The sequence below is a fragment of the Diabrotica undecimpunctata genome, chromosome 2 (genome assembly GCF_040954645.1).
Source record: "Diabrotica undecimpunctata isolate CICGRU chromosome 2, icDiaUnde3, whole genome shotgun sequence".
Classification (NCBI taxonomy): domain Eukaryota; kingdom Metazoa; phylum Arthropoda; class Insecta; order Coleoptera; family Chrysomelidae; genus Diabrotica; species Diabrotica undecimpunctata.
In genome coordinates, this window is record NC_092804.1 from 110,585,437 (window position 1) to 110,611,636 (window position 26,200).

At 30.5% G+C, this 26,200-nt stretch overlaps 1 protein-coding gene across 1 annotated transcript in view; it reads right to left on the reverse strand.

Moving 5' to 3' along the window:
- The window catches only part of LOC140434772 (PDF receptor-like), a 1,054,707-nt gene extending 1,044,886 nt beyond the window's left edge, over positions 1 to 9,821 (reverse strand). The window contains exon 1 of the mRNA XM_072523274.1: positions 9,538 to 9,821. The gene's annotated coding sequence lies outside the window, so the exon portion shown is untranslated. The remainder of the gene's footprint in view (positions 1 to 9,537) is intronic.
- Positions 9,822 to 26,200: the final 16,379 nt, after the last annotated feature.

The following is a 26,200-nucleotide window of genomic DNA, read 5'->3' on the forward strand; positions in this document are numbered from 1 at the left end:
ATACCCTGATTTAGAATAGGACTTTTCATTAAAAAATAGTGTCAGCCAATTTTTTCGAACAGATATTTTCTAACCAATCAGGCTAGATTAGTAATATAAATATTATAGATAATTAATATAAAAAATATTACATAAGTAATCAAAAAAAAAAAAAATTAAATGACACTATTAGCAAATAAATTTTTTTTAATTGAATATTATGATACCTGTGCCTGTACGAAAAGTAACAACAAAGTATTTTTTCAGAAATTTATAAATCAGTACTTACGATGTATATACATATATTATACTTTTTTGTCAAATCTGACTGTACGAAAAATATGGCGGCTGATGAAAAGTACTATTCGTGTGTATTTGTCAAATAAGAAGTTGGCAATATTGTTTGTATTGCTTAAATAGTAAACAAGGACTTATCGGTACAAACATTCATTGTGTAAAATTGGTATTATTTGTTGTTCTTGATTTTGTGAAATAAGAGTATCAAATTATTAAGATACCAACTCTTATTGTTGATGTTTTAAGATTATGTTATTGTTTGATTAAAACTTTAATTATTTTTTTACTTCTTTCAAGGTACTTTGTTGTTGTTTTTATATGGGTTATTTTAAACTAAATTATTTAATTTATTTACGAAGTTGGATAATATTAAATTAATGTTTTATTCTTTTTTCGTTGGACTTTTAGCAGTAATATAACATTCTGTGGAAACCTTTCTATTAAATTTACATAGTGAGCGTTTAAAAAAATGTTTTTTAGTGTTGTAATATTATTTTTAGATCTAGGCATACAATGGCTGGTAAACATGTGTTAAATATATAAACTATTACTGATTTTTTTGGTAATGACAACAAAACTGCTGTTATCTACTTATTAACTACTTAAACGAATATTTAGTCTTCTAAACGATAAAATTACTAGCAATTAAAAAAGAATAAAACATTCATTTAATAATAGTTTTTAAATAAATTTATTGATTTATTGAATAATTTTGAAATAACCCCGATAAAAACAACAACAAAATAACTTTTAATACAGTAAAAAAATTAAAGTTTTAATCAAACAATAATAACCTCAACATGAATATTGAGAGTTAATATCTTAATACTTTGATATTCTTACCTCACAAATTCACGAACAACAATTAATACCAATCGCACAGAATGAATGTTCATAACAAAAAGTTATTATGTACCATTTAAACAATTAAAAAAAAACAATATTTCCAACTTCTTGTGGAACAAATAAACACGAATCGGAAATGTTTGTAAAAGCTTTCTAAGCCTCACCTATTGCGATGTCAGAACTTAGGTAGTTCATTCTCAGAAACAAGGTGTTAAACTTTTAAATACGTACTAAGTTTTCGCAGACGCATATATATAATATATATACTCGTATATACATATATATATATATATATATATATATATATATATATACATATATATATGTATATATATATATATATATATATATATATATATATATATATATATATATTGTTATGATATGTAAAATCGAGAAAAATATTGGGTTGATTAAAATATTTCAAAGTTCAAAAACATTAAAATAATTCAGATAAGTAGGATAATAAACAACAAACATTTCGAAGAAGGAAAGTTATTAAATTCCTGGATTACCTGTACTAAACAAAATGTAAGCTATACATAAATTATTTCTTTGTTATACTTGAGTGACCCGCATAAGTTTAAGTGAAATCCAAAGACAATTGAACCGGGTTTTTCAAAATACATTAATGCAGTGATTAAAGACAATAGAAGAGATTTTAGAAAGAGGTTTTTGATAGTTTTTAAGAATTATAGAAAAATAATATTTGTAAATAAGTTTTAGGAAATTTTATAATTATAGGTAAAAATTTGTTTGTTATCGAAATGAAAAAATGGGGGAATTGTGACGAGTTTTGATTGGCGGAGATTGAAAAAGGTGGCATAGGTATGTAGGAATGAAAGTTTTGCTAGATTTAGGAGAGAGAAAAGATAATCAGTTGGTTTCCAAAGTCTGTAAGACGAACAGTGATTGTTCTCTGGCGGTTCCCGAGAAGTAGCAAGCAGTAGTGTTGAATGTTAGTGAGTTTTTGTGAAGTTAGTGTATCTGACAGAAGCTGAAGCAGCAAAATATTGTAAGTCATATTTTTCTACTTATATTCCAAGAGTCATTGTTCAGGCCAACGAGAGATTCAGTTTATCGTAAAGAGAAGATATTCCAAGAGTCATTTTTCACTCGGGCCAACAAGAGATTCAGTTTATCGAGAGGAGAAAGGCTATCATAATTTGAATGATTTGTGCTTTTGAAGGAGATCATTAAGGACGATATACTTGCAACAATCTGTTGTAAGATTGCTGATTACATAGGGAGCGGTTGAGAGGAGATAATACAGTCTACAAGGAACAAGGATTTGGACCACTCATCATCAGAGAGAGATATTTTTGTTTTCTGCAGTTTTTTTTTCTTTTATTGATAACACAATTTTTACACTTAATTTAGAAAGGATATAAATATTTTGATTAGGAGAGTTAGAATAGTTTGGGATTTTGAGATTTCAATTAATATTGTTTGTACCATTAATTTTGATTCTTCACGTACGGAGAACAAAATTTTGAGAATCATTATATGAGATTTGTTTATTGAAAATTTTTGAGTGTGAATTATTTCATTATTTTTATTTCAATATATAGTGTTAGATCATATGTGTTTTTTATTATTCCGGTATTCTCTGGACCTTACCTTTCACATGTAATAGCATAGATATTGAAGCACGAATTTAACCCTGAGATAAAAGAATTAAAAATTGTGATAGAGTCATAATCATATCATTTAAATAATTTTAATTAATCAAAAAAATTAATTAGCTAATTATTGCTTGGCGCACCAAGACTTTAAATATCACAATAGTGATATTAATGGTAATTAATAGTGAATAGTTAATTTTTTGATGTTTCTTTGCAATAACAACATTGTAATGCTACAGATCTTTTAAAGGTAAGATCATTTACTTAATTGTTTTTTCATATTAGATGTATCGCTAATAACACTCTTTTAGATGAACTGATGATGCTTATTGAACAATAGGCGAAACGTCTTCAATAAATAGATAAAGTAGCACAACTCTTGTCTTTTTTATCTCCAAATTGACCGAAAACATCCCATTCACTTATGAGTGCACATTTTTTTATATTATATATATATATATATATATATATATATATATATATATATATATATATATATATATATATATATATATATATATATATATTATGTATATATATATATATATATATATATATATATATATATAAATTTTAGTCGACCTAAGACTTTCTGAATAATTGTTAATTTGTCATGATAATACAAACTATAGAATTTTTATATCTTTGGACCAACATTTCTATTATATTTGTAAAAATATTGACCATATAGCATCAAACTGTCTTCAAAAAAAAATAACTAAACTTTCACAAAAGACATTGAGGGGTTACCAAAATTATTAGATAACATCTACCCTCTAATCGATTGAAAAATAATGAAAACGCGTTGTACAAAAATTAAAAGCAAAATATCTATATTACTGGATAAAAATACTTCCTCCGAATTAGACAGCGATCAACTACAAGAATAAACATTAAAACATATAACAAAAAATGTCAATACTTTAGTGGAACATAAACGGTTGTTATATATGTATATCTAGAAATGTTTAAATTATTCATGAGTAAACAATTACCCTCAATAATATTTATCCAAAACACTAATTTTACAGACAAAAAATTAGCAAAATTAGACGTTTTTAGAAGTTATCATAAAAACAGACGTGACTCTAAAAAACCTAGTGGAGGAGTTTCCATTTCTATTAATAACTCGTTGGAATCTGGACAAACATTTTCAAAGACCAACTTTAAAGCAATAGCAGTAACCACAAAAACTCCCAAAATGATTAAAATCTGAAACATTTATTTACCACCGAGTACTGATATAAATATAAAAGAGATAAGTGATATTATAGATCAAATGTCATCGCCTAAGATTAGAATGGGAGATCTAAATGGGAGATATCCAACAACATTTGATTCTTTTACTGGAAACAATACTTATATTGACTTACCTCTTGCGGGTCCTTCTTTAGTACATAATATAACTTGGGAAACTAGTAGACAATTATATGAAAGCAATAATTTTCCCATAGTTATAAATTTTAAAAACAAACCAGAAATTTAACTTTACCCTAGGTGGAATACAAAAATAAAGGATTGGTCACCATATATACAGTTTGTGAAGAATCAATTAAATTAATTCTCAAATCCATCTCCCAATACAATATGAACGACCCAGGAAATAAATTTTTCTCCGTCATATTTTCCTCAGATCATTTCATCGGAAAAAAGAAAATACTAAGCAATCGCAAAGGTGTACCGTGGTGGAATAATGACTGAATGACTGTTAAGATGCAAAAAAAAACTAAACTACGGAATTCGAGGTATTTTTTTAAATTGATTTTAATCTTACTTGAGGAATAGGAAAAAACTAGTTAGAGCAAATGATACTGACTCTAGTCACAAAAGCATTTTATGTGGAGTACCACAAGGTTCAGTATCGAGTAATCTACTTTTCCTTATCTTTATAAATGACATCACTAACTTACAATTCCATGCAAAAATGGTTCTTTTTGCTGATCAAACTAGTTTTAACTGGAGGAACTCTAATGTTGCAACTCTTCATGCAATTATAACTTCTGATCTACTTAAAATAAGATCCTGGTCCGACTCTAATTTACTATGTTTTAACGTGGATAAGACAGTAGCATTATTCTGTGAAGAAGCTCTTCAGCCCTTGCTTCTTAATAACAGCCAGATCAGTATCGTTGGTTCTATAAAATTGCTTGGTATTTTTATAGACTGTAACCTTAAATGGTCCCTTTATATCGATTTGTTAAATAAAAAACTAGCCTCAGCCTACTATACAATAAGTTCTGTTTTGAAGGAAATCAATTTGGCATCTTCCAAAATAAGATACTTTTCTTTGTTCGAGTCTCATCTTCGATATGGCCTTCCTTTTTGGGGTTCTAGCCAGCTGCCCAATCTGATGTAATTTTTAAATTACAAAAAAGAGAAATACGCTATCTCTTTGGCTTCAGTAGAATAACACATTGCAGAAGCTACTTCAAAAATCACGAGATTTTAATTCTTACCTCTCTATATATTCTAGAAACTCTTTGCTTAATTCGTAAACACCTACATGTTTTCCAGCAAGACCTAATCATGACTACTCCACCAGAAATTCAAGCTTTGATGTGTATTTACCGATCTCGTCCACTGAGTTAGTAAACAAATCTATATTCTATTCGGTAAAAAAATTATACAACCATCTCCCTTTGTAAAAATCAGAATTTGATTTATTTCAATTGGAAGTATATCTTAAGAAATAGTGTTAAACTAATATAAATCTTTCTAAATGATAATTCGGATTGGAATGCTCATACAGATTACTTAAGTTCTAGACTTGCTACAAGTATATTTTTAATACGCAACTTAGTTTATATGATTCGTAAATGTACCCTTAGAATGTGCTACTTTGCACTATTCCATGGCCATTAATAGTACGGAATAACTGTTTGGAGTAATTCTTCTTACGCAGATCGTATTTTTAAACTAAAAAACGAGTAGTGAGACACTGTAAACCTTTATTTCTGGATTTAGCTATTATGCCACTACCTTGACTATATACAGGGTGGTCTTTAAGTAATTGTACAAAGAGAAACATTAGATTCTACACTTTAAAATATTAAGATTTAAGTCAAATTGCTTTAATAAAATGTTGATATTAAGAAAGATACAGGGTGTTAAGAGCGTAGGCGCAAAATTTCGGGCCAATGCTTTTTAAATGCATTCATTTTTTTCGAATCCTGAGAAAACTAACAAATATTTTTGAAAAATTTGAACGCAGAATGAAAGCTTACATTATTACCGAGGGCCAAAAGTCCCTTAGAATAAACAAAAAGTTTTTTTGAATGAGATATTTGAAATTCAAAATCACACTAAATTTTCTCTTTTTTTTCACCCCTGTAACTTATTAAAATAAACATTATAGAAGTTTTCAGAGACTTTCGGCCCTCGGTAAAAATGTATTCTTTCATTTTGCGTTTAAATTTTTCAAAAATATTTATTAGTTTTCTCAGGATTCGAAAAAAAAGAATGCATATAAAAAGCATTGGCCCGAAATTTTGCGCCTACGCTCTGAAAGTGCAAATTTAAAATTTTATTTTTGGCTATAACTTTCATGCTCGTAAACATTTGTGCATAAAAATTTACAACTGGGTGCTTTTAAATATGAAAAATTAAAATTTGATGCACACTTTGATGTAGCTGATAGAGGGCGCCACATACGCCACATATGTGGCATAAATTTGCACTTAACTTTTTTACTTTTTGAGTTACCTGTATTTGTGACAAAAAATATTAAAGATACATTATTTTATCAAAAAAATGTATACCCGTTAATAACTTCAAAACTCAATAGTTTTCGAGATAATCGCACTTTACAAATCAGCTGCATAATTCTGATTTAAGGCAATTACCCCAGGCAACGAAGGAAAAATAGACAAAAACATTAAAAAATATAAATTTTGGTATAAAATACCTTAAACTAAAGTTAATAGTTAACGAAATATTAAATAAAATAAATATATCAGCAGGATAATTAATAATAGTATTTAACAAAAAACAGAATAATAGGATTTTACATCAAAGATTTTACGTTTTATTGTAAATTAAAGTCATAGTCACAACAGTTTGTTAACAAACCAAATTAAGAAATAGTTAAACTAAATAATATAACTTTTTGTCAAAGTAAGTGTTCGATATGTCCACCATTTTCTTTAATTCATTTGTCAATATATTCCATAAAAGATCGTCTCATATTAAATAGCTTCATTGGTTCTAAAAAACTGCTGTATAATATGGAACTACATCTTATTTGTCGCAGAGGTTAAATAATGTATTAAACTGTGATGTATCTCATTCAGTGATTATTTATATACACACGGAATGACCTATCGATCACATTACCTGCTTATATGATTACGTTACAGCTTACGAGTAACTATAATTACATCTCGAACAAATGGACTATTATGATTAACTAACGAACTAATATTATGCTGAACTAAATTGCCTGTGTGTTTACTATATTTATAACAATATCTGTTATTAGGCCAACAATGATGTTTTTGTAAAAATTCTTTAAGATTACATTTGTAGCAAAAGTATTATGAAACAAAACACACGTGTATTGTCCTAATAAAAATGGGCAAATAATTTATGTAATGAATAATAAGTATTCTTTTGGGATTTTTTCTAAATTAAATAATTATATCAATATCTCACCACATTGCCAAGGAATATGACTACCACGACTAATCCAACGTTCAGAAAAGTTATATTTAAGTATGTATGTTCTTACTGTTTTCTCTCTAGAATGTGGTGGTGTACTATCTTACATAAACCACATATTTTGGCTTTTCAGCATTTTACAATAGGGAAAAAGTAACACAACGCCAGTAGGTATAGAAACTTAGCGCGATAGAAAAGGGAAATTGTAAACATGATGACGGCCAACGTCTGAATACGGACACGTCTGAATACGGACACGGCACCTAAAGAAGAAGATAAAGAATATTTTTTCGAATAAGATATTTAGCAGCCATAACAAAAATTTTGTAATGTTAAATTATCATCTTTGAGTTGTTTTAATAAGAATTAACTAAGAATTATGCTTATCTACAGGTATTTAGTGCTTTACCGCACATATATCACAACTAAGAATTATTATGCAGCTGACTTATAAAATGCGATTATCTCAGAACCGGTTAAATTTTGAGGTTACTAACAAGTATACCTTTTCTTTGTAAAAAAAATGCATCTTTAATATTTTTTAACATAAATAGAGCTAACTTAAAGAGCAAAAAAGTTAGACGCAAATCTATGCCACACATGTGGCATATGTGGCGCCCTCTATCAGATACATTAAAGTGTGTATAAAATTATAATTTATCCTACATAAAAGCATCCAATTATAAATTTTTGTCCAAAAATATTTACAAACGTAAAAGTTGTACCGAAAAATAAAATTTTAAATTTCCACTTCAAGACCCTGTATCTTTCTTAATATCAAGATTTTAATAAAGCAAGTTGGCTTAAATTGTAATATTTTAAAGTACAGAATCTACGGTTTCTGTTTGTACAAATACTTAAGGACCACCCTGTATATGAGACGCTGATTGAAATTCATGCCAACAAAGGTAAGTTTAATATAAATTCGAACTTCCATGTTCACGATACAAGATCTAGAGATACTATTAGAGCACAACGTTTTAGGTTAACAAAGAGCATAAAAAATTCGACTGATGTTTATTTGCATAACTTTTTGCCAGATGAAGTAAAGAGTCGTTACTTGTTATCGGTTAAGCCTATAATCAAATCACACTTTTGAAACATTGTTTCTAATTAAAAACAGAGTACCTAAGTACAGCTTTTACACAATAGTACTAGTTTGGTCAGGGTATTTGCCAATTATTATGATATTTTATGTTTTTATATTTTTATTGAGTGTGTTTGTCCTTTTTTAAATTGTTAATATAAAATATCTGTTTGTAATGTTTAAATTTGCAAAAGTTTTTTATGTATGTATGTAAATTGTCACTATTCCTTTGACTTGTCAAAAAGAAAACTATTATTGTCTCTATTGACTAAATAAATTATATTCTATTCTATTATACATTTTAAATGTGGTCATTATTTTTGAATTGCGTTCCTGACCGTCATTATTGGGAGACAATTCATTAATTTACATGAAATCAACTTAAACTTATAGTTACCGCTAACTTAGGATACCGGTCAGAAGAATTATAGCATTTGATTTGTATTAAAAAGATAATCATGTGCAATGATAACAGTAAAATTCTCCTGTTGGTGATTTCATAGTAAATCATGAGAAAAAAACATTTCATGATACTATGTCAACTTGGTAAGTATTTGACATCATTTATGTTTTCAAATAACATACATATAAAATCAGGGTTTGATGTTAATATTGAGAGTTAATTAATGTAAAACTAAATACTTACTATGTCGGCATAGTATCATGAGATATTTCTAATGATTTACAATGGGATTATTAGGAGGAGAATTGTACTGTCATTATTGCACGTGGTTGTCTTTTTAAAAACAAATTACTTGGTATGATTTTTATGGCGGATATTCTTAAGTTAAAGGTGATTTCATGTTATCAAATGAACTATCCTCATTTAAAGTCATCCCAGGAACGCAACTCAAAAATATTTTAAAGTCGTCTAATTTAAAATGCATAATATATGTCTGAATTGTCAATATGAATGAGCTAGATGAAAGTAAATTATTAAAAGATTCTTTTACCAAGTAACAAACTTATTAAAGTTCAAAAAGAACTATTAAAATAACAATTAATTTAAAAGTTTTTAAAACCAAATATTAAATAGAAATTACATACGGTTCTATACAAATAATCTGCTTCAACACTCACTTCAAGATAATGTGTCTTTCACTTAAAAACTTTAATTTTATATACTTGTAAGTTTTTGTAAGAATATTTCACTGTGTAGAACTAAAAAATTAGAGAGATTAAAACAAGAAAATATGAAAAATTCAAAAAGTAAAACTCGAGAAAAAACTCGACGCTCCAAATCGCATCCGGCACAACTTCAAATCTGAAGAGACGTCTTTATAGAATCGTGTCGGTGAATGCACCGGGACGCTGCTCGATCTTTAGACAGCTTGTTATACGGCCGTTGAATGAGTCATTTTCATCATTCTCATGGAACGTTTCAAAATCGGGAAAATACACATGCGCCCGCTGGATTGCACGCATGTATGCTCCAAAGAAAAGTTTTAGTATTACTGGTAAAATCTAAATCCTTGAATTTTGAGGATTTGAAATTATAATACTGAAATGTTTCTGTTAACAAAGAATAATATTTACTTCTTTCGTTTTGTGCAATTTCTATATTTTTTGAGAAAAGTAATGTATACTAATTTTTGCATATCCATTCCAGAAGTTAAAATTATGTCTCAACCAGGTCCTTAATTAATTTATAATTAAGTTTTTGGTATAGAGACAGATAAGTTAAATCCAAGTTTCAAACCCACACTTTGGCTTCATAATTATTTGCGGAGTTGTAGAGGCTTTACATCGGTTTACTGTACTTACACTTGATATTTGTATTTATAAATTTATGTTATTGTTTCCGTGGTTGATTTTGTTTGAAATAAAGTAAAAATTCACAGTTTAGGGCAGTAACTGTAAGTTCAGTAAAGTATTCTCTTTCTATAATCAGTTCATAGGTATTGTATTGTTCGTATATATTTGGACAGAACTTTTTTCGTTAAATTTAGCTTTGAATTTAGTAGAAAAGATTTAAGTTGCATTGATATGGGTAGTGAATCACGAGCAAGAGCCACACTAGTGGGGCATGAATCTTAATAAATAGATAGATGGTTTATTGGTAAGAACTTAATACAAAAGTATTTTTTACAAGTCAAAACAAAAAAATATGTCAATATAGTCAACATACATATAAATAAAAATATAAAACAGTGCTTTAACAATATAGTTGACAACAAATTAAAGTTGGAAGTAAAGTACTACTTATATGTAAAAAATGCGTTCACTATAAGGTAACTCTTAATTTTTACTTAAACTGAAGAAAATTAAAAGCTTTTATTCTAGCTGGCTTTTGATATTATTTGGACTCCCAAGTATTTAAAGGTTTCGGTTGATTTTATAGGTCCCATTTCAATTTGTAGCGGCTTTTTGATTTTTTTACTGAAAACATATCACTTAAAACTTTTGTAACCTTAGATAGAAATATAAAACCAATATTTGTATTAATGACTGAATTTTTTTTTAAATGTCTTTGCTAATTTGACGCCCAATAATGTTGCAAGATCAGTACCGATTCGAATTTCGTACAATTAGGACGTTAATAATTTGCTCCGTTTGTACACAGAACCAACCGGTTTTCGATTTATTTGGGTTTTTAGTTTAGGTGTTTGTAAATAAACATATACATTTAAAGTTATACAGTTTGTTTTAAAAGACTCCCCTAATGGGGGAGTCTAGTGACCCTAGGACTTGTGCGGGTGTGTTTTTGATAAACAAAGAGATCAGTGCAGTTGAAAATCAAATTCATATTATAAGTAGTAACGTAGTAACTAAGTAGTAACGTAGTAACGTATAAGTAGTAACGTAGTAACGTATATATAGTAACGTAGAAATGGACACGGATATAAACTCATTAAAAGGCAATCAAAACATGGGAGAAAAAACTTCTGATAAATCACACACAAACGAAACTCGTCTGTTCAATGTTTTGTCAGATAAGTATAATTTTAATATTGTTCATGTTTATATAGAAAGTATCAACAATGACAATCTAGGACGTTTACATCCCTTATCAATTGGCCATATCCTACATAAAAAATTAAAAGTGCCAAATATAATTGAAATAAAGAGTATTGGTAGAAATAGGATTAAATTTACATTAAAAAATTTAAAGGATGCAAACGACTTAGTACAAAATTGTAATTTAAAAAATTATAATCTAAGAGCTTATATACCGAATCATCTGTTGGAAGTGTAGGGTGTTGTACGAGGTGTAGATACACAGTTTGATATGGATTACTTGTGTGAAAACATTGAATCGACAGCAAAAGTACTACAAATTAGGAGAATGCACCGCAGAGTAGAAGAAAATAATGAGATAAATTATAAACCTAAACAAATCATTATTGTCACATTCGAAGGAAATATTTTACCTGGACAAATATCTATTAACAGAGTCTTTTTCCAGTTGAACAGTTTGTTGGTCGTGTAACACAATGTTACAATTGTTTGAAGTTTGGGCATGTATCCAAACAATGTAAAAGCACTTCTTCCTCATGCATGAACTGTGGTTCAGAAAAAAATCAAAATCACAAATGTGAACAAAAAGATAAATTCTGCATACATTGTAAAACCAGTGGACATGTATCTATAGATAAAAAATGCCCTTATTATGACAACCAAAAGAAAATTAAAAACATTATGTTTAATTATAAAGTTTCATACACTGAAGCAAAATCTTTTAGTGAGTCTTCTTTTGCCGGCTTTACAGGGAGTAACAAATTCTCACTTCTGACTAACCTTGATGAAAATTTTCCTTCTTTAACTGCAAATCAACAATCTCCTTCATCCGAACCTATTTGGCCAAGAAAACATCGTTTACAAAATAATATGTCTCTAAGTCAACCTAGTACATCTAGGAATATAGATCATTTTGAAAGCACTAGAAAGAAACGTAAAGCAGGATCTCCTATCACGTTATCTCCCACTCAACCTCCTTTATTTCCTTTTCAATTTGGTCCATCTAAATCACTATCATCCAATCCACATAAAACAAATACTAATGATATCGAATTTATTAAAAATAACTTGTTTAAATCTTTATTTACATATTTTGATAATTTTTTTAATAAAATACAAACTATCGATGATATAAAAAATATAAATAACGAAACCCTTAAGCATGATATTAGTCTAGTATTGGAGGATACTTTTACAAATAAATAATTTTCTTGAAGATTATGCAATGGAATGCACGTTCTGTAATATCTAATAAAAATTCTTTTATCCAATTTTTATCAGAAGAAAATGTAGATATTGTTTTATTGAGCGAAACTTGGTTTAAAAAAAATGTAGCGTACAGCTTTAAAGGTTATAATCTTATTCTAGAGTAGCCATTCTAGTCAAAAATACTCTCAATTTTAAAGAAATAAATATCATTAGAAATTTTAATGATGAAATTCTAGTTTGTGGATGCGCGGTAAATTGTGGAAAAAATTCGATTAATTTTTTATCAATTTATCGAGCACCAAAAACTAAAACTAAAACAGATGATTGGGTTAAAGTTTTTTCTCAAGTAAAAGCTCCCCTTATAATAGGTGGAGACATGAATGCACATAATATATTGTGGGGATCTAAAAAAAATGATAATATTGGAAAGCAACTAGAGATGGTTGCAGATGATCTAGAGTTAGTAATATTAAATACTGGTGGACCTACATGTTTAAATCGGCCTGGTGTTAATGATTCTATGTTAGATGTTACTTTCAGTTCTTCAGATATTGCAAAAAAAATTACATGGTCTGTTTTCTTAGATACACTTGGTTCGAACCATTACCCTATTTTAATAACAGTTGCCAACGCCTCCCATTCAAATGAAAAAATTTTACCTAAAAGTAAATGGAATATTAAAAAAGCAAACTGGAAACTGTATACAGATGTTGTAGACACTCTCTTTGAGAATAATATGGAATTTGAAAACACTGGCGAAAAGTATTGCTTTCTTATTAATAGCATAAATGAGGCTGCAGAAAAGGCAATACCTGCTTTTAAACCTTTCACTAGCAAAAATCATCTTCCGCCTCCTTGGTGGGATAATGAATGTAGTAATGTTGTGAATAACAGAAGACAAGCTATTAAATTATATAAGAAATCTCCTACAATGGCCAATTACATACAATGCCAAAAACTTGTATCAGAAGCCAAAATATTTCTAAAAAATAAAGCCAAAAAGAGCTGGATTGGTTGGTGCTCAAAGTTGAATAAAAATATACGATCAGCAAGCTTATGGAATCAAGCTAGAAAATTAAACAGAAAACCAATTTCTTCTATAAAATGTTTTGACGATTCCTTAGAAGAACAATTTTTCGATCAAATTGCTCCACCGTCTGTAAAAAATTGCAAAACTTTTGACTATTCCTTCAATAAGCAATATCATTTTTTGTTAGAATCTTTTAATACATTAGAATTGGAATTTGCCTTAAAAAATCGAAATAGTACTAGTCCAGGTTTAGATAATATTAAATATCCAATGTTACTATATCTTCCCAAAAGTGCCAAAATTTTACTATTGGAAATATTTAATGATATAATCATGAATAATTCAGTAATAGCTCAATTTCAAGATGTAATCATTATCCCCATACTCAAACAAGGGAAAGATCCTAATTCTGTTCACTCATATAGACCTATCTCACTTATGTCTTGTGTGCTGAAAACTTTGGAACGGATGATTAAACATAGATTGGAATGGTGGTTGGATAAAAAGAAGTTACTTCCAGATTTGCAGTTTGGGTACAGAAAGGGCTGTGGTACCATAGATGCACTTGCCACATTGGTAACGGACATTCAGAACTCCTTCTCAAGCAATATTTATTTACCGACAATAGTATTAGATATAGAAGGAGCATATGATAGTGTTTGTCTCGATATTTTAATGGAAAAATTAATAAAAAAATTTCATATACCACCACAATTGGTAAACACTATACTTAACCTTTATTCTTGCAGAAAAATTTACCTGAGAACAAACAATAATATACTTATAGGTCCTCGTTATAATAAACAGGGACTACCGCAGGGATCAGTTTTAAGCCCTCTATTGTTTAATATCTATACTGCAGATTTGCATAACATTTCCAATAAAAATCTCAGCTTTAAAATAATACAGTATGCTGATGACTTTCTTCTGTATTCTTCTACCAAAAAATACGATAACTGCATTCAAACTTTAGAAAAAATACATGATAGATCCAAAAATTGGTTCAAACACAATGGGTTTGAAATTGCATCAAGTAAATCAAGTATTACTATTTTCACTCGACACAATATCCCAAAACTAAATCAGATAAAATTGAATGGGTATGATTTTAATTTCAGTTCTTCAATTAAATATTTGGGAATGATTCTCGATCGCAAGTTAACTTGGAAACTTCACGTTGAGTTTATGTTGGATAGATGTAAGAAGGGTCTAAATTTCCTCAAATCAATTACAAAAACATGGTGGGGTGCAGATGTGGAAACTTCTTTGCTTTTCTTCCGATCTTATATTAGATCAATTATCGATTATGGATGCATATTATATGGTTCAGCAAGTAAACATATTCTGAAAACAATAGATGTGTTTCAAAACGCAGCATTGCGTATTTGTTTGGGTGCCATGAAATCGACGCCTATTAATGCTCTACATGTGGAAGCTCTAGAAAATCCCTTGGGCTATAGAAGAGAATACCTTAGTCAAAAGTTTGTTATTAATATACAAAATCGAAACACTACTCTCTACTTAAATATCAGAAAACTGAACGAAGAAAATTTAACTAATCGATATTGGAGACTTAAGAACTCACCTCCACTTTGTGAGGCTTTTAGAAGCCTGACAAATTTTGATTATGACTTCAAATCAGAGGATAATCTTCACATCGAACATTTTTATTTGTGCTTGCAACCCATTACTGTGATACAACCGAATTACCATGTAAATTCTTCTGTCAGCTCGAATATTTTGAGGTCCTATTTATCTAGTCTGTCAGACTCTTTAGTTATTTATACAGATGCCTCAAAGTCTATGTTTGGTACTGGGTGTGCTTTCTACATTCCATCAACTAATACAGAAAAACTTTGTCGACTAAATTTTAGTTTTTCAATCTTTAGTGCTGAAGCTGTAGCAATATATGAAGCATTAAGATACTTTGAAAACACTCAGAATACATCTGTTACAATAGTATCTGACTCATTGTCTGTTATGTTAGCCATTGAAACTTTAAGTTTTCCTAGTAACAACTCAAATATATATGTCTTTCAAATTAAAAAACTTGTTTATGACCTTCATAAAAACCGAAGAGTTGTTCATTTTTTGTGGGTTAAAGCACATATATGTCTTAAATACAACGAACATGTTGACCTATTAGCTAAAAAGGCCATTGATACTGGAACGCAAGCTGATCACCAAATCTGTAGACAAGACGCCTTAACAATAATTAAAAATAATATCAATAGTAAATGGAAACAATCTTGGCATATATATAGTACGCAGTCTTCCTCGCAATATGCTTTTATACAGCCTTTAATCCCAAGTGATTATTGGTTTAAAAATTATTCCGTTCCACGAAGGTATATAACATCTATAATTAGAATAAAATTTGGACACGCCTGCTATTTGCTATCTTTAAATATAAGAGCTGTAAATGAATGTTTGATGGAATTTATTTGCAAAAGTAAGCTTAATATTTAACTGTAATTAGAATCCTAACCTCTGTTTTACCCCATTTGTTATTACCTTTTATCCGTGACCCAATCTAGTTTGTCTTAAAAGCAATGTCTTGATGGGTTCCTAGACGAGAAACGAGGGTCCATGTTTTATCTCTATCCTATCCTTAATAATAATTTTAATGCTTAAAATTTAAAATTTGTAATGCTACTTAAGTTTGAAATTTATATTATCTTTTTATTCTTTCTGGGTAGAAAATTTTCATGTTGTGACTGGCTGTATGGCACTTGCCTATGCCATTAAAACAAAAAAAATGTTGCAAGATAGTTAAATTTATTTTATTAGGTTAACTGCTTCAATTAAAGAGAAACTTGTATCCTATAGCTGAAAGATACAACTTGGCACACGGATAGTGTGATTTTATGTATGAAAGTTGTTGTTTAACTATTTGATTTTTAAACAATTCTTTGGAATGTGTAAGTAAGTAAGAATCGTCAGTTGCATAAAACATTACAGCTTCTAACCAAGTTCCCTATTTAGTAACAAGGTTGCATGTATGTCAGGTGCAGTGTCCAAAAGAAAAAGCAAAAATTGTTCGTTGAAAACAGCTGAAGGAAGAAAAATTTTTGTTAAACTGTCTTAAAAACATTGGAACTGTTAAGGTGTTCCTAACTAACCCTGTATTTAATCTTCTGACTTTGTCAAGACCTGGACTCGTAAACTCGTAAACTCTCAAACACCTCCTATTATAAACACTTCCCTCTATAAATTTAACAAGCAACAAACAAATAATATCATTTTTCGAGAAGTTTTCAAGAATATTGTGAATACATCCCACTATGATAATGTGCTTTACACCGATGCATCCCGAAACGCAGAGGGAGTTGACTATTCTGTAACTATAGTTGATACAGTATTTGGACAATATCGAATATCCAACCAATGTAGCGTGTTTTCAGAAGAACTTTTCAGTATGTCAAAAACTCTCGAGTTCCCTTTTGACAATCATCAAAGTGTAGCTTTGTGCACTGTGTATCCGCAATTCATTCGTTAGAAAATATTTTTAATCACCATTACCTAGTGCAAAAAATACTATAATCGATTCATCTCCACACTTCCGTAGGGACTTGAATAACAATAATATGGATGCCTTCTCATATCGATATCCGAGAAAATGGGATAGGTGACAGTGCTGCAAAAGAAGCATCTACATCCAACTTACCCATTTACAACATACAGCTCCAAGAAGATCTATCTATCTATCTATATAGCCCTTGCTGTCCAATTTTGGGCCCTTGCTGTCCAATTTTGGACATAGGCCTCCTCTTCCTTCTTCCACGTCTCTCTATTGTAGGCAGTTTGTATCCACTTAGGGCCTGCGTGTTTCTTCAAGTTATTTGACCATCGCATTTGTGGCCTTCCTCTTTTTCGTTTGTAAACCAAAATCCAAGAAGATATAAAATCAAAATTCAAAAGGCATATCCAAGGCAAGTGGCAGGAACTTTGGATAATGACACAAAGCTCACAGAAATACAACCTAATGGTAACAGCTATTTATCCCTAGCATACCTGAACAGAAAAGAGAAGATAGCAATACGAAGATTGAGGATAGGACACACACGTTTGACATACAGTCATCTTATGTCCTCTACAGACCAACAGTTTTACTTTCACTGCAACGATATTTCCTATTACCTTCAAGCACATCATCACGTAATGTCAACACTTCCAGGCCACTCGTATTGCGAACAATATCACCTACAGTTTAAAAGAACTTTTGAACTGTTTAAGCCGACTCAAGAGCCTAATAGACTTCTTAAAGACTACACAGCTGTTTAACCCTTAACTGGTATACTCAGTCTGACAGACGGGTTTAAATTTAAAATACATCATAATTTACTTATCGGTTGTCTACTCCTCTTACCGTTTGCCCTACTTTTCTATAATGCACTCTTCGAGATTCTAAAAATAAAATAATAATACTGACACGTCAGTTCTTTCTGTAAACTTACAAATCTGGCGAAGCCGTCGCGCAGACGGAGTATACCATTTATGTTACTGTTTCAAAAAAGTGATTTTACATATTTTTTATGCAAGGTAATTATTCTATTTTATAACTAAAAACATTTGTATATGTAAACTGTTTGTTTTTACAGTATCTGCTGAATAATGGAATTTGGACCGTCAAGAAAACGCATATGTTTTGATGATCCGAATTTTGAATCGGCTGCAGAGCAATGGCTGGAGGAATGTGATAGTGATAGCGATAAAGATTTAGACCACGTGAGTGAGAGTGAACATTTTAGTGACTCTGAACAATCAGCAGATAATGATGAATCCAATAATGATATAGGTAATGAAGACAATATACCTGCATCTGGAACATTTGTTGGAAAAAATGGATTTCAATGGCGCAAGAACCAACCACCTAAAAAAGTCCGCACAAGAAAGCATAACATTATTTAGCAATTACCTGGTTTACGTCAGAAAGCAAAAATACTTGGTGACAATCTGGAAGTAGTAGATGTATGGGAACTGCTATTTACCGAGGACATGATTGAAGAAATTGTCCAGTGGACCAACGTCAAAATACACTACGCAAAAAGAAATTATACTAATAAAACTTCAGCAAGCTACCTTCAAGAAACCACTACTTTAGAGATTCGCGTTTTTCTGGGACTTTTGATATACACTTAATTTTTTAAATCAAATAATGAAAGTACCGAGAATTTCTTTGCTACAGATTGTACAAGGCGAGATGTATTTAGAGCCACAATATCACAGAAACGTTATCTTTTTCTCTTATCTTGTTTAAGATTTGATAACCCCGATGATCGAGATTAACGAAAACCTTAAAATACAGCAGCTGCTGTATCGGACATGTTTCAAAGGCTTGTTGAAAATTCTCAACAACTGTTCACTCTTAGATCATTTGTGTGTATTGATGAGATGCTGGTGGCTTTCAGAGTTCGATGTAAATTTAGAATGTACATGCCAACAAAACCATCAAAATATGGCATAAAGATTTTATGCATGACTGAGGCGAGAAGTAATTATTTTTATGATGGATACATATATTGTAGAAATGGAAGTGATGATATGACGCTTTCCGAAAATAAAAAAAAAATACTCCATACCCGCACAATCAATTCTGAGACTTACAAACTCAATCGCAGGTTCACACCGTAATGTGACAGCGGACAACTGGTTTAGTTTCATACCTTAAGTTTAGGAGCTAAAGAAAAAAGGTCTTACCTATGTGGGCACATTGAAGAAAAATAAAAGAGAAATTCCTAGCGACTTTTTGCCAAACAGAAGACGACCAGAAAAATCTAGTATATATGAATTTACAAATGAAATTACTTTGCTCTCTTATGTCATAAAGCCATCAAAAGCTGTTATACTGGTTTCTTCGATGCATCATTCCGATGAAGTCGACAACTCTACGGGTAAGCCTGAAATAATCGCTTATTACAATACAACTAAAGGAGGTGTTGACAGCTTAGATCAAAAATGTGCTACTTACTCATGTGGCCGGCGCACAAGACATTGGCCGATGGCTGTTTTCTTCGCAATTTTAAATATAAGTCCAGAAACCAGACTAAATTTTATGAAAATGTTGGCAAAATCTTTGACTGAACCGTTTATGCGAACCAGAGTTGCAAACGTTTATTTACAAGATGATATTCGAAGGATTATAACAAGATTGTTAGGCCTAATTTCTACACCAATGCGCAATATGGGAAACGACGTACTACTTGATAAACGAGCAACCTGTAAATTTTGTAGCTGGCAACTGAAAAGAAGAACAAAATTTTGTTGTTGCAAATGTGGCCAACCTATTTGTTTCAAATCCTTTAAAAAAATTTAAAAAATTTGCAAACAAAATTGTCATGTATGCTTAAAAATAATATCCTTTATTTATATTTTTTATCGTTTGTTTCAAATTTAATGTTCGACTGTTAGTATAAATTACATGTATTAAATAAAAAAAGTATTTATTTATAATGAATACATCCATACAAAAGTTAATCCTACATAATTCTCCAAATTGCGTTAACCCGTCTCCTAGACGGAGTATACCACTTACGTAGTTATTTATATGTATACCACTTAAGGGTTAACAAAATATAATTTACATAATATTGTTATTCTTTACTAGTGTAAACTGTAAACTCTGTATCATAACTCGATAGGTATTGATGTAAACCTTTGCTCCCGTGTAAATGACTAAAGATGTCGAGACACGTTAATTCGAAATAAAAAAAAATACTTTACTCAGTACCGCAGAATATACAGCATTGACTTCGTTTTTTAAGCTTCTGTCACTTAAAATATTCCATTTGTAGCATTTTCAAAGAAACATGTGCAAATTTTCGTTTATAATTTGGACAATTTTATATTTGAGCTTAACAATGCTTCGCACAAATCATGGTTAAATATCTCTTGTTCACTTGATTTCAGATTAGTTGATTGTACACCTTGATATCGAATCTTGCTTCTTCTCTTCCGATTATAATTTATTTTTTTGGCTGTGTGTAAAGCAATTTTGCAGTGTTGAAACCATTTGGAATTTTTTTCGTCTGATAGTTGTAAAAAAATCCCTCAGTATGTTAACTAAATAATTTTTAAAATCCACAAGGAAACTAAATTCCTGTAGCTGACTGTATAGCCTGTTTTGTTGGAGGTTTCTAGTCCTGAGAGAAAGTGTCTACGAGGACTTGTTGATAGCAACAAAAGAGTCTTTTGTTGCAATTAACAAGACACTTTGTCTCAGGACTAGCAACTTCCAGTGGAGTCTTACGTTGCCATATTATTCATTCCTGTAACTTAAATATTTTGTGTGTGTGTGTGTAGGTAGTGGATGGCATTAGAACATGTCTATTTGTCACAAAATAATTGTATTTTTTTTATTATAAAGGATAGGATAAGGATAAAGAACATGACCACTCGTTTCTTGTCTAGGGACCCATCAAGACATTTTTATTAAGACAAACTAGACTAGGTCACGAGCAGGAGGTATTAACAAATGGGGTAAAAGAGAGGTTTGGATTCTAATTACATAAAGTTTGTAAACATATATATATTTAACCATATATAAGCTAAATATCTATTTTTGCTTCTAAAACAAACTTGATCAATATGTTGTATATATCTTTCTCTTGTTGTGCTAATAAAGTAGGGATATTAGTTGGTAGACTTACAAACTTTTTCAGTTCTCGGTACAGCATATCTGTATGTGCAGTATATTTTTGACACTCTAAGAAAATGTGATTTATATCGGCTAAAGGTTTTTATGGACAGTTAGGACAACACGGAGAATCAAAGATACCAATCCTAAACAAACTTGCTGGAAAGCGACCATGATTAAGTTTTAAACGTGATATAATTGATGACTTATATCTACTATAATTCCACAAACTGATGTAAAAAATGTTCGTCGGTAAAACCGGTTGAAGTTTAAAATAGAGGTTCTCTGATGTAGTTGAAAATTTACTGTACTGAGTTTCCCATCTAACCCCAACATCAGCCTTATATAAATTAATAAGATCTGATGGGTTGCACATGTTTACTTTCAATTCTGAGTCAAGTGTTTTTTTAGCTGCGAGATCAACTGCTTCATTCCCAGTTTTCCCTGAATGACCTCTAACCCAGACTAATGTAATTCGTACACCATACCCCTGCAGATTGTATATACTATTTTTTATAGATAGAAGAATATTGTTGTTATAATGCTTAAAAGGAGGGTTTTTAATGGCGTGCAAATCTGAGAGGGTCTGTTACAATTACCACAGATGAAGGTAAATTCATCTCGCACCAATCTAAAGCTTTCCTAATAGCTATAGCTTCTGCACTAAAAATCGATAAATAATGTGGGACTTAATATTGCTCAACATGGTTAATATTAGAAATTAAAAATGCACAGCCTGTTTTAAATCATTTTTTTTTTATTAATCCGTATAGATGATGATTTTATTCTCTCCTAAATTACAGAGTATAGATTTGAAAATTAATTTTGATAAAAATATATTATCTGGATGGTTTGGAATTATAATGGTTGGTTTAAATATTAAGGCTAGAAAATTAATTTCGTAAACAGGATATTTTTTTGACTATGTAGGTATTGGTTCTCTCAGTGTCAATAAAAGCATCAGCAAGCGGGGAAGACGTTTTAATTCTCCAATATTTGTTTGTAAGATTCTGGACCGCTATATTTGATATTTTTTTGACCATAAATTTTATAAACGTCCTATACTTTATTTTAGCTGTTTATTAGCTAAATACTCTCTTCGAAGGCGCAAAGGCGGTTCTTGTGCTTCAGCGAGAACTGCAGAGAACCGAGAAAAGTAAGGAATATTGTAACGTCTGCACCCCATTTATATTTCGAAACTACACGCAGAATGTTGAGCCCTTTTTCACATTTTTTCTTTACGTGTGTTATGTGGCTGGTCCATAAGAGTTTATTATCAATGTAGATGCCAAGATATTTATATTCATTAACTATGAGTATAGTAAAATCACCTATGGTAATCAAATCAGGTATTTTAAGTCTGTGCCTAGTAAGACACATAACCGCTGTCTTTTGCTGTGAAACATTAAACCCATAGTATGTAACCAATCACGCATGCAGCAAAAAATATACTCTAAATCTGTCATACATCGTTCATATGAACTATGGATAGTATAGAAACAAATAGCATCCGCATACTGAATAACTTTTATAGTGTCATCCATCAAACTATGCAGCTCTGCTGTGTATACATTAAATAAAAGTGGACTCAATATTCATCCCCGCGGCAAACCGTTATATACTGTTCTTGGTCCGTGGAGTAAATTTTTGTGGTCACGAATATAAATCTTTCTGTTTAGAAACAAATTTATTAAGTTATTTGATACCTGTTTGCTGATATTCATTCTACACAATTTTGTTTTTAAAATACTTAAATCAACCACATCATATGCACCTTTTAGGTCAACAAATAGGCATAACATGTATTTTTTATCAAATAAGCCTATTTGTGCATCTGTAACCATATGGGTCAATGCATCTATAGTACTACGGCCTCTCCGAAGTCCATACTGTGTAGTGGGTAGGAGAGAATTGCTTTTAATAAAATATTCTAGGCGAAACTTTATGCGTTCAAAAGTCTTGGCCAGACAAGACATTAACGATATAAGTGGATATAATGATGGTAATTTTGGATCTTTAGATGGTTTTTTTATTAAACATATAACAATATTTTTTAAATTCTCAGCATAATCTTGTTTTACCCATTAGTTGTGAAACATTTTTAAAATTATTTGTTTAGCTGAAACTGGAAAATTGTGTAAAATTTTATATGTGAAACCATCCAAACCGGGAGCCGTGCTTCTGGTTTGTTTTAATGCCAAAATTATCTCTGAATAGGTAAAAGCTTTAGACATAGTATTTGAAATAGAATAAAAATGAAAATTTTTTTGATTGTCTACATCGACATTAGAGACCGAAGGCGGGGCCAGCTGATTCAGAACATCCTCAATTAAATCCTCGTGCAATGGAGGTTTCTTTTGTTGATGATATTTGTTTCTTATAGCTTTTACACAATTCCAAATGACTGAAAGGGGTGTAGATCTATTGAGTTGATTAAGAAAGGTTATCCAACTATTTTTTTGTTTTAACTTGAAAATGAGTTTAGCCTTTGCTGCAAGATTTTGATAATTCAGATAATTTGTAATATTTCCTTGTCTTCTGAACAATTTAAGTGCGCGGGAGCGACATTCGGCTATATCGGAACATTCTTCGTCCCACCAATAGGGTCTTGGGACAAAAGGAATGAATGGTTTTTTAACGGGCATGGATGCAGATGCTGCTAAAGATATAACTTGAAATATTTTTTTTGTTATTCGACAGTTATCTGATTCATTTAGAGATAAATTTGTACTGATTTAATTTTCAATAAATGCTTGAAAGGCTGACCAATCGGCACGACCGTCATTCCAGAACCTAAAGTGACTTGATAAACGGACCAGTTTACCAAATCTGCCAAGAAAGGGGAGATAAGAGTTAAATCAACTGCAGGGTGATTACCATTGGGATTAACTCTACTGGGCGATCCATCATTTAAAGTAATTAGTTCCAAAAAATCTAAAGCTTCTGTTAAAACCTTTCCCCCGCGATCTTCCGGATTAGGGCCCCACCTGTAATGGTGTACATTAAAATCGTCGCAAAAAATTGTACGAGAGATATCAAACTGTACCAATAAATTTAACCAATCTCTTTTTGTGACTGCTATGTCTGAAGGTTTGTATACTGAAACGAAAGAAATATTTATATCTGGAATAAATACTGCACGTCATACTTCAATGCCCTTGAAAAATTTTGGACTATTACACTTTCTTGTTAGTTAATTGTGTGTATTCAGTACCGATTCGAACTTCATACAATTAGGACGTTAATAATTTGCTCCGTTGTACACAGAACCAACCGGTTTTCGACTTATTTGGGTTTTTAGTTTAGGTGTTTGTAAATAAACATATACATTTAAAGTATTACAGTTTGTTTTAAAAGACTCCCCTAATGGGGGAGTCTAGTGAACCTAGAACTTGTGCGGGTGTGTTTTTGATAAACAAAGAGATCAGTGCAGTTGAAAATCAAATTCATATTAGTAACGTTGAAATGGACACAGATATAAACTCATTAAAAGGCAATCAAAACATGGGAGAAAAAACTTCTGATAAATCACACACAAACGAAACTCGTCTGTTCAATGTTTTGTCAGATAAGTATAATTTTAATATTATTCATGTTTATATAGAAAGTATTAACAATGACAATCTAGGACGCTTACGCTTACATCGCTTATCAATTGGCCATATCCTACATAAAAAATTAAAAGTGCCAAATATAATTGAAGACATGAGTTGATAAAGGTGCTATGTCCATTTTTTTCAAAAAATGACTTATTTGTATATTTGGTTACCTAAAGTCGTAATACAACCCCTGAATAACTCAAGATTCTTAAATTGTTAATAATAGGAATTATTTTAATTGATAAAGGTACTATGTCCTATGACTAAGTACCCTTTTTTATTAGATAAAGGTGCTATGTCCATATTTAAGGACATATCACCTTTATCCACTAGATAGTGGGAAAGTTTTATTTACATGGTAGGTGCCATGTGACATTTTAAGGTTATGTTTGTTGTTTATCACATCTTTCAACATGGGTTCGAGAAGTAAAAGAATGTTAGAATTAGTAAAAAACAAGAAAATATGTGTTTCAAATAAAGGTAAGTCCGAATAGAGAATTTTTTTGTAGATAGAAACTGTATTTTGTACTTCTCTAGAGGTCAATACCAATGCGGTGATTTTGGAGCAGCCAAGCACTAGTGGACTTCAAAAGAAGGTCAACTCTAAAGCAGGTAAGCATATTAAAAAATTTTTTACTACCTTTATTAATTAATCATCTCTTTTTAATAACAATTTACCCCCTCTGCAATTCAATTTTTTATTTAAAAAAATATAGATATAATTTACATTACTTGAGTTATTATTACATACATACCTACCTATGTACATAAATTAAATTTTAAGACTATATGGATAACTGTACTGATGACAGTGTTACATGAAAGCGAATATTCCCCTTCCAGTGAAGAAGATTCAGAAGAGGATTCTGATAACTCAAATATTTCTTATTCGACGAGTCTCATAAACAAATATCCGGATGTTGATAGAGTCAAACGTAAAATGTTTTCTGATAACCAAGAAATTAAAAAGATAAAGCTAAAAAAAGTTAAGATTAAGAAATAAAAATAGAAATTAGAAATAAGTATAAATTTAATAAATAACTAAGATATTTTTAAGTTTCCGACAAACAGCAGGGAAACCCCGGATAGGATTGACGAAGTGCAGGAGGAAATACCTCGGGAAATACGTATAGAAGACCATAACCAGCAATTCCATGTTACTGCCGATGAAATAAGTAGAAGAGAAATTGTTAAACCAGTTTTAAAAATAACTAAAAAAAGAGTCCGGAAACCTGATTGGAAACGAAATAAAGCTGCAAGGTTAAGACAACAAGGTAA